Raw genomic sequence first — 11,713 nt, 5'->3', positions numbered from 1 at the left:
TTTGAACCTTTTGGTACTAGTTACAGCTTCGGTGCAAGTGGCAAAGTAGTTTAGCCACCAAAAACTCCCTATTGGTGAGAAAAGCTGCGGTCTTCGAAGTTCTTTTCCACCCAACTAGAAGAAGAATTGTTGGCATGCAATGTGGCTGGCTCTCATCCCCATCAACGCGATCGATCGGTCAGTACTGGACAAAGTCTAGAACGTACACCCAGAAAAATCAAACCATTCTCGACCACGGCATCAATGTAATTAATGAGACAATATATACGCGCACAGACTTGCTTCTCCTTGTCTCCCATGGACGATCGAGCTGTAATGACTACGACATATAAATAGACATCACTGTACGTGTCACCGGTGTTCCTCTGCAACTCCTAAGGGCCAAGTATTTTGTCTTTCGGATCGACTTTTACTTTTCCAAGTCTCCCCCATCTCCATAACTCACACGGAAACTTCTTCTTCTTCTTATAAGTTGTGAGCTTCCTTCTCCTGCTTTTCCTCTCAAAACCCCCCATGGCTGTAGCAATTTCCTTTGTTTTCCTTCTCCTGTTTCCTCTTCTTGCTCAGTCTCAAGAATTTGATCCATTCATCTATAATGGATTCAATGGTAGTGAAGAAACTATTACCACAGAAGGAGCCTCTATTATCAAGCCCAGTGGTGCGCTTAGACTCACCAATACATCACAAAATGTTGCAGGCCATGCATTCTATAAAAAAACAATTCAAATCATTGACACTAAATCTCCTTCATACCCAAACGTTTCTTCTTTCAGCACATCGTTTGTTTTTGCTATAGTCCCCCTGGACTCCGGCAAAGGAGGCTATGGCCTTGCTTTCATCTTGTCTCCCTCCATGAAATTCCCTGGAGCTCAGCCCGGGCATTACCTTGGAATTTTCAACGAGTCCAACGATGGAAATCATTCAAATCATATATTTGCGGTTGAATTTGATACGGTTCAAGGGCACAAAGAGGTTTCAGATACAGCAGGAAACCATGTGGGCGTCAACATCAATGGCATGTCTTCAAATTACACTAGACCAGCTTATTACTTTGTCGGTAGCGGCGAAGAAAACACGAATGAAATTGACTTGGAGAGCGGCGATCCAATCCATGCCTGGATAGAATATGATGGCATAGAAAAAGTTGTGAATGTAACGATATCTCCTGCATCGAAACCGAAACCAGCCAGACCCCTCATTTCCTACCGCCAGGACCTCACCCCATATCTTAAGGAGAGCATGTACGTTGGTTTCTCTGCCGCAACGGGCGAGAAATCAAGCTCTCATTACATTTTAGGATGGAGCTTTGCAGTGAACGGAGCGGCTCCGTCTCTAGATATCTCTCAACTTCCCCTGCCACCTCCAAGCTAGGGAGAAAAGTTCGGCCCATTTCAAACCACTAGTTACGGCAGTCATTGCCTCTTTATCTACTTTACTCATTTTGTTGGGAGCTCTGGAGCTCGTTTAGCAGATTGGTTTCTGTTTTTGTTTCTGAAAGTTGTTTTTGAAAACAAAGACAGAAAATTGTTTTATGTTGTTTTTTCATTAAAAAAGTGTTTGGCAAGCTATTTTCGAAACAGAAAGCAGCGCTTAAGGTGTTTAGACAATTGTTTTCAAGACAGTTTTCACTTACGAAGAAAATAAAAAACTATTTGGCATTACTATTATATATTTTTTGTTTTCAATTTTGTGGTTTTTCCACCTACTTGGTGATTTTCATACTGAATTAAACATTTAGCATATCCCATGTTGTGGATCTTCTCCACCAATATAGTAAAATCTTCAACATATCTACAATACAAGCAACAAAAAATAAAGAATAATTGACAGGTGATCCAAAATGTAACAAACGAAAAAGAACTATACAATGACATTTCTCGTTAGAAATACCAAAATCTGTAAAAATGTAGGAAACTAATAAAAATGAAGAATCCTCCATTTTCTAGATAATTCAACTCCATTGCAAAGAAAGGGTATACCTCAAAAGCTCGTTGCATTTTTAAGTTATTCCTGCAGTGACTAAACTACAACATGGCTCACCCTTTTAGTGATAAGTAACATCCCACATACACGATAATTTTAAAAATTGAGATCCTGAGACAATCGTTCAAGAACTGTAACTTACAAATGAAAAAATCTTACAAAGGAATAATTTACATTTCTCAGTTCACATACATCATGAAACTTCCTGATCACAGTCTAATTTGAAGTATGAATAAAAATTTTGTGAAGAAAGCCAGTGATGGTGGAGAAGACAAGGCAAGACCAATCATATATCATATATATATATATATATAAGCCAAGTACGTTCTTCCTTAGAATGACATAGAATGATGACACGTGGCATGAACCAATATATTTTAGTGACTAAATCAGTCCTATAAGTACTGAACCGATCTCTTAAATAAAATTGAACCGGTCTATTTAAGATATGAAAACTAGCCTCATCCTTTGTTCCCAAGAATCGAACTGAAGACCTTATACACTGTTTAGTTACTGTGCACTTAGACTGAAATGCGCCTTTGGTTGTTTCCGCTTGTTTTTGTAAGTGTAACTCGAACCTGTTTTAGGAAACAGGTTGGAGTTGTTTTTATATTTCATGTTTCAACGGTTTTTGTTTTCAATTGTTTTGTGTTTCAAAACACTTTGCCAAACGCACAGCAACGGTATGAAAACACATTTTGCTGTTTTGGAAACAGAAAACCTATTTCCAAAACTGCAACCAAATAGGCTCTTGTTCTCTCTTACTCTGTATAGAAAGTTGATGCATCATGAGAGCCTTGAGGAGTGGGAGTTGGATTGTCCTCACAGGTTCAGATACAGGGATCTTTATGCAGCTACAAAGGGTTTCAAAGAGAGTGAGGTGATTGGAGTTGGAGGCTTTGGTGTAGTCTTCAAAGGTATTCTTCCTGCCACTGGAAGCGAAGTTGCTGTGAAGAAGATAATGCGTAGCTCAACACGAGGAACGAGAGAATTTGCAGCAGAGATTGAAAGCTTGGGAAGGTTAAGACACAAGAACCTGGTCAATCTCCAAGGATGGTGCAAGCACAAAAACGATCTCCTTATAGTGTATGATTATGTTCCAAACGGCAGCCTTGATTCTCTCGTTTTCAAGCCCAAAAACAACCGGGTGTTGCCTTGGGACAAAAGATTCAACATCCTTAAAGGTGTTGCTTGGGGATTACTCTATCTGCACGAAGAATGGGAGCAAGTGGTGATCCACCGAGACGTGAAGGCCAGCAATGTTTTGATAGACGCTGAAATGAATGCACGGCTAGGGGACTTCGGTCTTGCTAGGCTATATGATCATGAGAAGGTACGTATCACACACCACCAATGTCGTCGGCACAATTGGGTACATTGCGCCGAAATTGGCTCGCACCGGCAAGGTATCTACAAGCTCCGACGTGTTTGCATATGGGATGTTACTCCATGAAGTGGCTGCGGGGAGAAGACCGATTGACTCGACCAGTTTCGTTCTGCTCGACTGGGTAATGGAATGTCATCAGATGGGTCGAATTGGGGAAGCAGTTGATCCGAAGTTGAATTCCATTTACGTGATTGAGGAGGCGGAGCTGGTTTTGGAACTGGGTCTTCTCTGTTCTCATCACAGGCCGGAAGCTAGGCCTAGCATGAGACAGGTGACACGGTATCTGAGTCGGGATGACCTGCTTCCTGCCACTGATGATTGGGGCTCCGTTGATTCTCAAAGCTTCAGCGAAATGAACTCGAGAATGCTGTTAGCAGCGATTTCTTCTGATACCATCACAGGGTCGCATATTTCATCGGCCAGTGGCGGTATCTCTACCACTTCCATCGACACTGGCAGATAATATATATAGGACCCTCCAACTTTAATTTTCTTCTTTTCCGGCCTTTTTCATTTTTTTAGGGATGTAATTAATTCCACCTGTTTCAAAACAATACCAGTGCATGAAAGATATCATTCTTTATTGACAATTTATTTTCTAATGTTTTGATTCTTGTACACAAGATCTCATCTTATCTTCTTTATCTTCTTTATTTATTTATTTATTTATTGCATAGAACTTTTGTTTCATTGAACTGGTGTAATAGTGCTTATAAGCTCCTGATTTTTTTCTTTTCAACGAAGACTATTTAAAAGTAAGATGAGAGTATAATATATATATATATATATACAAAGAGAGAGAGAATTTGAAAGCCTGAAGCTAGCTGTTGAGAGTACTTGTGAGGTTGAGAATGCATTACATTAAAAAAATAATAATAAATAAATAAATAAATAAATCATAACAATAGAAGGTGACCTTCCATCTACTGATCTCGAGCCCTCAACCAACCAGTGATTGGAAGTGCATTTTAAAACAAAGATTTGGCTTAGGCAACGTAAAAAATCTAAGTCTCTAAGACATATATATATATGTGGGGTTAGTTTTTTCAAATCTTGGAATTAAATTTGGACAGCTAAAAAAGCTATTACATGTTGGCGTGAGTTACCATAAGAGGAGATTATGAGATCAAGCTTCTATTTAAATCCCATAATATCAGGATTAGTTGTCAATTGTAAATCCCATATATAATATTAGGATTAGTTGTCAATCCCTACTTCTAAGGAACACCCACGATGCTAGCCATGAAATTTGTATAAGTTAGAATTAGATTGGACTCTCTTGTTAACAGAAATAATTTTCCATGAATTGTGACATGGTATCAGAGCATGTTATGATCTTGTGCCTTACCTTGTGTTCTATCACTACACCCTAACCACGTTTCATCCCTTCCCTGCCAACAATGGCTAATCCTGAACCACCCCAATCCACCCATATCCTCACCGAGTTAACCACCAAAATGGACGAAGTCTTGACCAAAGCTTCGGCTCAGACCTAGATCACCGACACCTCTACTGCACTGATCGGCATCAAGTTGGAGGGCACCAACTATGCTCTTTGGTCCCAAGTTGTCGAGATGTATATCTCTGGCAAGGACAAGTTGGGATATATCAATGGAGACATTCATCAACCTCCACCGACCGATCCATCCTTCCGTAAATGGCGCACGGACAACGCTATTGTCAAAGGGTGGCTGATTAATTCTATGGACCCGGCACTGATTGGGAATTTCATCCGCTTCCCGACTACAAAACTAGTGTGGGACTACATTGACGGCAGTGATACCTCTCAGGTATATGATCTCCGACGACGCGTGACCCACTTGAGGCAAGCGGGTGGATCCTTGGAAAAATACTTCACTGACCTCCAGGGCTTATGGCGTGAGATAGACTTTTGCCGGCCAAACCCAATGGAGTGCGTGGTCGATATTCAGCATTATAACGACTTGATCCAAGAAGACTGAGTATACATCTTCCTGGATGGACTCGATGATAGACTTGACAAGATCAGGGGTGATATCCTCTAGATGCGCCTGTTCCTTACGATTGAACAAGCTTACGCGCACGTCCGCCGGGAAGCAGTCCGGAAAGCCGTCATGATCTCCGGTGACTCCACGGACACTCCAGGGGCTGTTCTGGCAGCAAAAGGTGTCAAACACGGGCAGAGTAACCCATCCTCATCTCGGTTCCTATCTTTGAACAATGGGAAACCCGGCAACCCCAAGACCCGAGCTTCCTCTGACGGGATGAAGTGCTCCCACTGTGGAAATCAGAAACATACCCGAGAAACATGCTTTAAATTGCATGGGTACCCAGAATGGTCGAATGACCTCCAAGCCCGTAAACGCCGAGATGTCACCGGCTCTGATAGAGGATTGGGCCAGGCAGCGGTGGCTATGGCAGATACACGAGCGGCGGTGACTGGAGAATTGGGCCAGGCAACGGTGGCTATGGCAGAAACACGGCTGTCTCTCTCAACACCTGCCGAGACTTCTCTCACAGACTCAGGTACTTGTAATAGATTTGAATCTTGTGACCCACGTGATGACAGGTTTGGTTTTTTTGCACTGTGTAGTCTCCTCCCACGTGATGACAGGCCTGCGATGTGTAGTCCTCCACGAGATGACAAATCCAAATTTTGTGGTCTTTCATGTGCTATTGACAGCAAGAGGGCCTGTCACTCTGAACCTTGTAGCTCTTCACGTAATGATGACAGCAAGGCTTGGGTCATTGACTCTGGAGCATCAGACCACATGACCTTCGACCCAACAAACTTTACAGAAAAATCCCAGCCACAACGCACGTGCATCGCCAATGCTAATGGGGTTTTGTCTTCGGTCACTAGGGCGGACACTGTAAATTTATCCCCTACTTTATCCCTAACTCATACGCTGCTTGTTCCCTCTCTGTCCCATAAGCTGCTATCTGTCAGTCAAGTTACTACATCCCTGAATTGTGTTGTCCTAATGTACTCTACTTGTAAAGACCAAGAAAATAAATAGGGAATTTAAAATTTAATAAATTATATTTACTATAGTAGGATGAGACTAATAATAAATCCTAAGTAGATAAATTTATATGATTGGAATAAAATGGGTTTAAGACAAAGTAATATAATTAGAATAATAAATAATACTAAGGGATAAATATATTTTAGCCCCCAAACTACCACCCTTTTTCCGGATGGCCCTCCAAACTACCAATGCTTAGATTCTGGCCCCTCAAACTACCACTTTATGATTTTTTGGCCCCATCCGTCCATTTATGCCGCCAATTTTAAACAGAAATCCGAAAATACCCCTCCTACACTTTGAAATTCCCACGGTTAAGGGAGGGGTATTTTCGAGTTTTTGGCCAATTTCTATTAGAATTGACGGCATAAATAGACGGATGGGGCCAAAAAATCAGAAAGTGGTAGTTTGGGGGGCCAGAATCTAAGAATTGGTAGTTTGGGGGGCCATTCGAAGAAATGATGATAGTTTGGGGGGTTAAAATATATTTAACCCTAATACTAAAGAGTCATTGGGTAATAAATAACTAATTGTATGGGTAAAACGTAGTTAGATTAAAAAGGAGGCTAGAAATTAATTATCAAGGAAGAGAATAAATATTAGGTGGCATTGCAGTAATTTTATAGAAGATGAAACCTTAAAATAAAAAGGAAATCTATCATGTGCCACTTGTCACATGTTGGTTGACTACGGAGGTATGTCATCTCTTGGTTTGGATAAAAGAGATAAAAACAAAATAAAATTTGGAAAAGAAAAGAATGGGTAAGCCCATTTTCGGAAAAAAAAAAAAAAAAAATTCTCCCCCTCCCTTTCATTCACGCACACACATATCCATCTCCCCCTTCATCCTTATATCCTTTCTTCTCCCCATTTTCCTCATTTCTCCTCTCTTCTACCATACACCCACACACCCGTGAAAGAGAGGGCTGCCGCGTGAAGGAGAGTCGCCGTGGGAGAGGATTACCGGCTGGAAAAGGGAGATCCAGCCACGTTGCAGCCCAAGAAAAAGAGAGAAGAAGAAGAAGAAATAAGAGATCTGGCCATGGGCTTTTGTAGGGGTAAATTTCTAGCCTTTCTTCGTGTTTCTATGTTACCCATTGTTTATAAAGCACAAAAATCATGTGAATAGTTTGAAATTTATTTAGATTCGGATTTTAGGTTAAAATGGTAATGGGTTTTAGTTGTTAGGAGGTTATTGTAGATTTTTTTGGGTGAAAACCGAATGGGTATTGTTGAGAATTTCTTGGATTTGCTTTGTAAACCGAATGGGTTCCATTTGGTTTGATTTAGATTGAAATCGTGGATTTTGCTTAAGATAGAAATTGAGGGTTTTATGGTGAGTTTGGAAGGGGATGGCCGAATGGTGTATATCTTTTGGGGTTTTGGTTTTTAGTGATTTTAGCTTGTGTTTAATGCTTTATTGTTGATTGTTGGAATTTTATAGGGATTTCCATGGGATGGACCGAGTGGGATGTCCTCTTGGGGTCTTGGATTTTGGTGTTGGATGTGAAGAAATCTCAACAGATTTGATGTTGTATTTTTGGAGCTTAGCTTAGTGATTGATAGTTTGAGTTTGAGGAGTGTATGGGCTAATTTGGATGGGTGTTTGTGGTGGAACTCAAATCTGGTTTTGGGTGGTGATTTGATGATGTTGGTTGTTAAGTTAATGGAGGTTTATTTTGGTAGCTCATGGTTAATGCCTTGGGTAGAATTATGAGTGGAGAATAAGAGAAATGAGTAAAACAAATAATTATTAAAAATGGGAGTAAATGGAAATAAAGTGTAATAAGGGTCATTAAGTTAATAGTTAAGTAAGATGAAGGGGTAATAATGATAAACGAGTGAATGGATAGTGTCAAAAGTGAATAAATTATAAATGGATTTGAAGGAAATACAAGGATTAATGGAGTTAGTCAAATAAACATAAATAGTGAGTTAAATGTTGAAATAGAAACATAATTAATATTGGAATAAAGTTCATAAGAACTATGGATTATTAATAAATCAATTATTAGCATAATGTTTAGTTTTGAGTCTAGGTATGTGCCTCAAGTTTTAGTAATAGATATATTATAAATGTGATTATAATCTAGTTTAATATGAGTTATTAAATTAGTATGTTAAATAAGATTAAAGTCTTAATTCTAAACTACTTGGAAAGTTAGAAACTAATAAGAATAAAATATTAGATGAAGTGATTAAGGTTAAAAGAACATAGAGTTGTTATGTCCAATACAATCTTACGTCAATAAGTATACATAAGTGAGGGAAATACATAATAAGCTCTGGAGTCATTTGGTAAATGTAATGGGATGATTAATGTGTTTACCTATGTAATATGAAACCTCTAAGTGTGTTAGGAGACTATGTTTAACTTAATAAGCCTTCTATGCATATATGTACCTACATATGTTTATTGACCGAATACACATAGTTAGCCTAAGTGGATAAGCAAATTATAAGACTTAATTGATAATAATGATAGTAAGGTGACTAAGTACCTAATTCACCTATCTGTGTACACATGATATTTATGTATATCAATTGATTAGGTTTGAGCGTTGTATGTATATATGTGTAAATGTATATATATACATATATATACATATATATGGGTTAAATACATATTGTTAACTTAGTAAATAAGTAACAAGCCATTAAAGGATTAACGATGATAATGTGACGTCATAATAATAAGTAGACAAATAAAATAGTAAACGCGACTTTAAAATAAGAAGCGAAATAATTATGAACCTATAACCAATGGTTAACCTAATGGTAGCCAAGGTACTTAGTTGGCTCTAGAAGCGAGTAAAGCGACGTGTGAGCACGCGGGTAGTTTATGTGTCTTAGAGTATAGGTTCAATAGCATAGTTTAACGTCCTAAATGGTTGCAGGCACGTGCCGTGATTGGAAACTTCAACGTGTTCTCCAATCTAGAGTTCAAGTAACTAGAACACGGGGGAAATGTTTGAGTCAAGAGTTCGATGCAGCCAAGGTGAGTATTCTACTCACTGAGAAGTATTATTTTCATAAATGATGAATTGCAAAATATATATTGTTTTACAAACCTGAACCAACTGTATGTTGATTATGATCTGTTTGGATGATTTGAGTACTTTTGAGTATATTGAAATTATGATGATGTTTTGAAGTATGAATATGATATGTGAGTTTAGAGTGAGTATAAGTTGGAGATTTAAGTTATGCAAATTGTTTAAGAAATGACATGTTAAATCATTTACGTTTTTATAAAGAAAGCATGTGTTAAAGGCATAATTCATGAAATGAAATGTATATTGTTTTAAAGCATGAGGCATATGCATATGAACGCTAAACGTGCATCGAAGTGAGGTTTACAACTCACGGGAAACTATGCTTGGGGTAACACCCATGATGCTTAGATTAATTTCCATGATGCTTGGGGTAAAACCCATGATGCTTAGGGTTACTCCCATGATGCTTGGATTAATTTCCATGATGTGCATTGCATAATCATTTATAGCATGGTTTTGATGAGTGTGATGTTTTTATATTATGAGTAGTTTTGCTAGACGTATTAGTATACATAAGAGTTTTAATGGAAAAGAACTTATGTATATTTCTATCGAATGGTTGCATGATTTAAATGTCATTGATTTCTAACATAAGGGTTATGTAAACCTAATCAAATAAATCTTAAAGTATTATCGTAGGTGAGGTCGTACGTAGTCGTTTCTACAACAGAACTTCTACGTGTAATCTTAGCTGCCAAGTATGTTCAAATGTTTTCTATTAGCCGGTGTGTGCTATATCAGCTATGGGGGTTTTCAAACAAAAGTTTATAAAATTGGTGGCTGTTATAGTGTACGCGAGACTAAAAAAAAGAAAAATTGGTTCTTTACGAAAACTCAGTGAATAGTATACCTCTGAGGTCTTAGTGTATTTATTTATACTAAGATGGTGGGCTCATAATTCCACCTATACGGATGTGGCAAACCCCCACAACCGTATAGATGTTCCTTTGGCTGCAGGTACTCCGGTCATAGGGGAGAGTGTTGTAGATGTGCACTTGAGATAATATGACCGAAGCTCGCCGCGACGGTCGTAATGGTTGGACCACAGTTGTCCACTATTTTATAGGTTTTGTTTATGGCTGGTGACGCTTTAGTCACTTGTTATTGTATAAGCCATTCCTGTTGTTTAAATATTATGTTGATAGGACTTAAACATATAGATGTTAAATGGCTCTGTATTGTAAATAATTTGTAATAGATGTATAAGTTATGCTTTTTGCTATTCAGGTTTATGTTTCCGCTGCATAGTTAGTTATATGTTATACTCTGATTTACCAGGTGTATATATTATGGGATATATACCATATGTTGGCTTTGCGACGCATCGTCCTGCCACTGTGAGGACTCGTTTATGTTTGTATATTAAAAAAAAAAAAAAAAAAAAAAAAAAGAAAGGGTCGTCACACTACTTTTTGTTTGGTTCAAGATATTCTTACCAAGGAGATCATTGGGTGTGGTACTAAGAGGGGTGGGATCTACTACGTGGATGATTTTAGTATGGGATGGGCAAATCACATGCATCATCCGCTTGACAATAAAGTACGACAGTTTTGTCTTTGGCATCGTCGGTTAGGGCATCTGTCCTTTGGTTATATGAAGCATTTATTTCCTGATTTGTTTTTCGAGTATATCAATAATTGATTTCAAATGTGAAACTTGCATTATGGCTAAAAGTCATAAAGCCTCTTATCCGTTGAGTTTGAATAAAAGTACGGTACCTTTTGATTTAATTCACTCTGATGTCTGGGGCCCAGCCTCGGTTTCTACAGTATCTGGTATTCGTTGGTTTGTGATATTTATTGATGATTGTACTCGTATGACCTGGCTCTATTTGTTGAAACATAAAGATGAAGTCCTAAGTGTTTTTCAGTTGTTCCATACTATGGTTCAAACTCAGTTCTCTGCTAAGGTTAAGATTCTCAGAACGGATAACGGTGGGGAGTTTGTAAATCACTAGTTTCAGGCCTATTTCAAGAGCCAGAGGCTTATTCATGAAACCTCCTGCCCACAAACGCCTCAGCAGAACGGGTGGCTGAGTGGAAAAATCGTCATATTCTTGAAACTGCTTGGGCTCTTCTCATTGGAGCTCACGTGCCCAGTAGACATTGGGGTGATGATGTTGCCACAGCTGTGCATCTCCTCAATCGGATGCCCTCCAAAGTCTTGGATTTTAAGACTCCACTACATACTCTCTCGACCTATGTACCCTTACCAACGATGTTGATGCTTCCTCCTCGGATTTTTGGGTGTGTTGCTTTTGTCCACCTCCATAAAAACCA

The 11,713-nt window shown here is 38.8% G+C and overlaps 1 long non-coding RNA gene and 1 pseudogene across 1 annotated transcript; both read left to right on the top strand.

Moving 5' to 3' along the window:
* The first annotated feature begins 461 nt into the window (after positions 1 to 461).
* Positions 462 to 3,833, top strand: LOC133872468 (lectin-domain containing receptor kinase VI.4-like; annotated as a pseudogene).
* Positions 3,834 to 7,163: 3,330 nt separating this feature from the next.
* LOC133873608 (uncharacterized) lies at positions 7,164 to 10,656 on the top strand. Its single transcript, XR_009901135.1, has 3 exons — positions 7,164 to 7,436; positions 9,276 to 9,376; positions 10,374 to 10,656. It is a non-coding gene; the product is annotated as an uncharacterized LOC133873608 (long non-coding RNA).
* Positions 10,657 to 11,713: the final 1,057 nt, after the last annotated feature.

This window comes from Alnus glutinosa, chromosome 7 (assembly GCF_958979055.1).
Source record: "Alnus glutinosa chromosome 7, dhAlnGlut1.1, whole genome shotgun sequence".
Taxonomy (NCBI): Eukaryota; Viridiplantae; Streptophyta; class Magnoliopsida; order Fagales; family Betulaceae; genus Alnus; species Alnus glutinosa.
The sequence above is the reverse complement of the archived record's forward strand: the minus strand, read 5'-3'. Positions and strand labels throughout refer to the sequence as shown.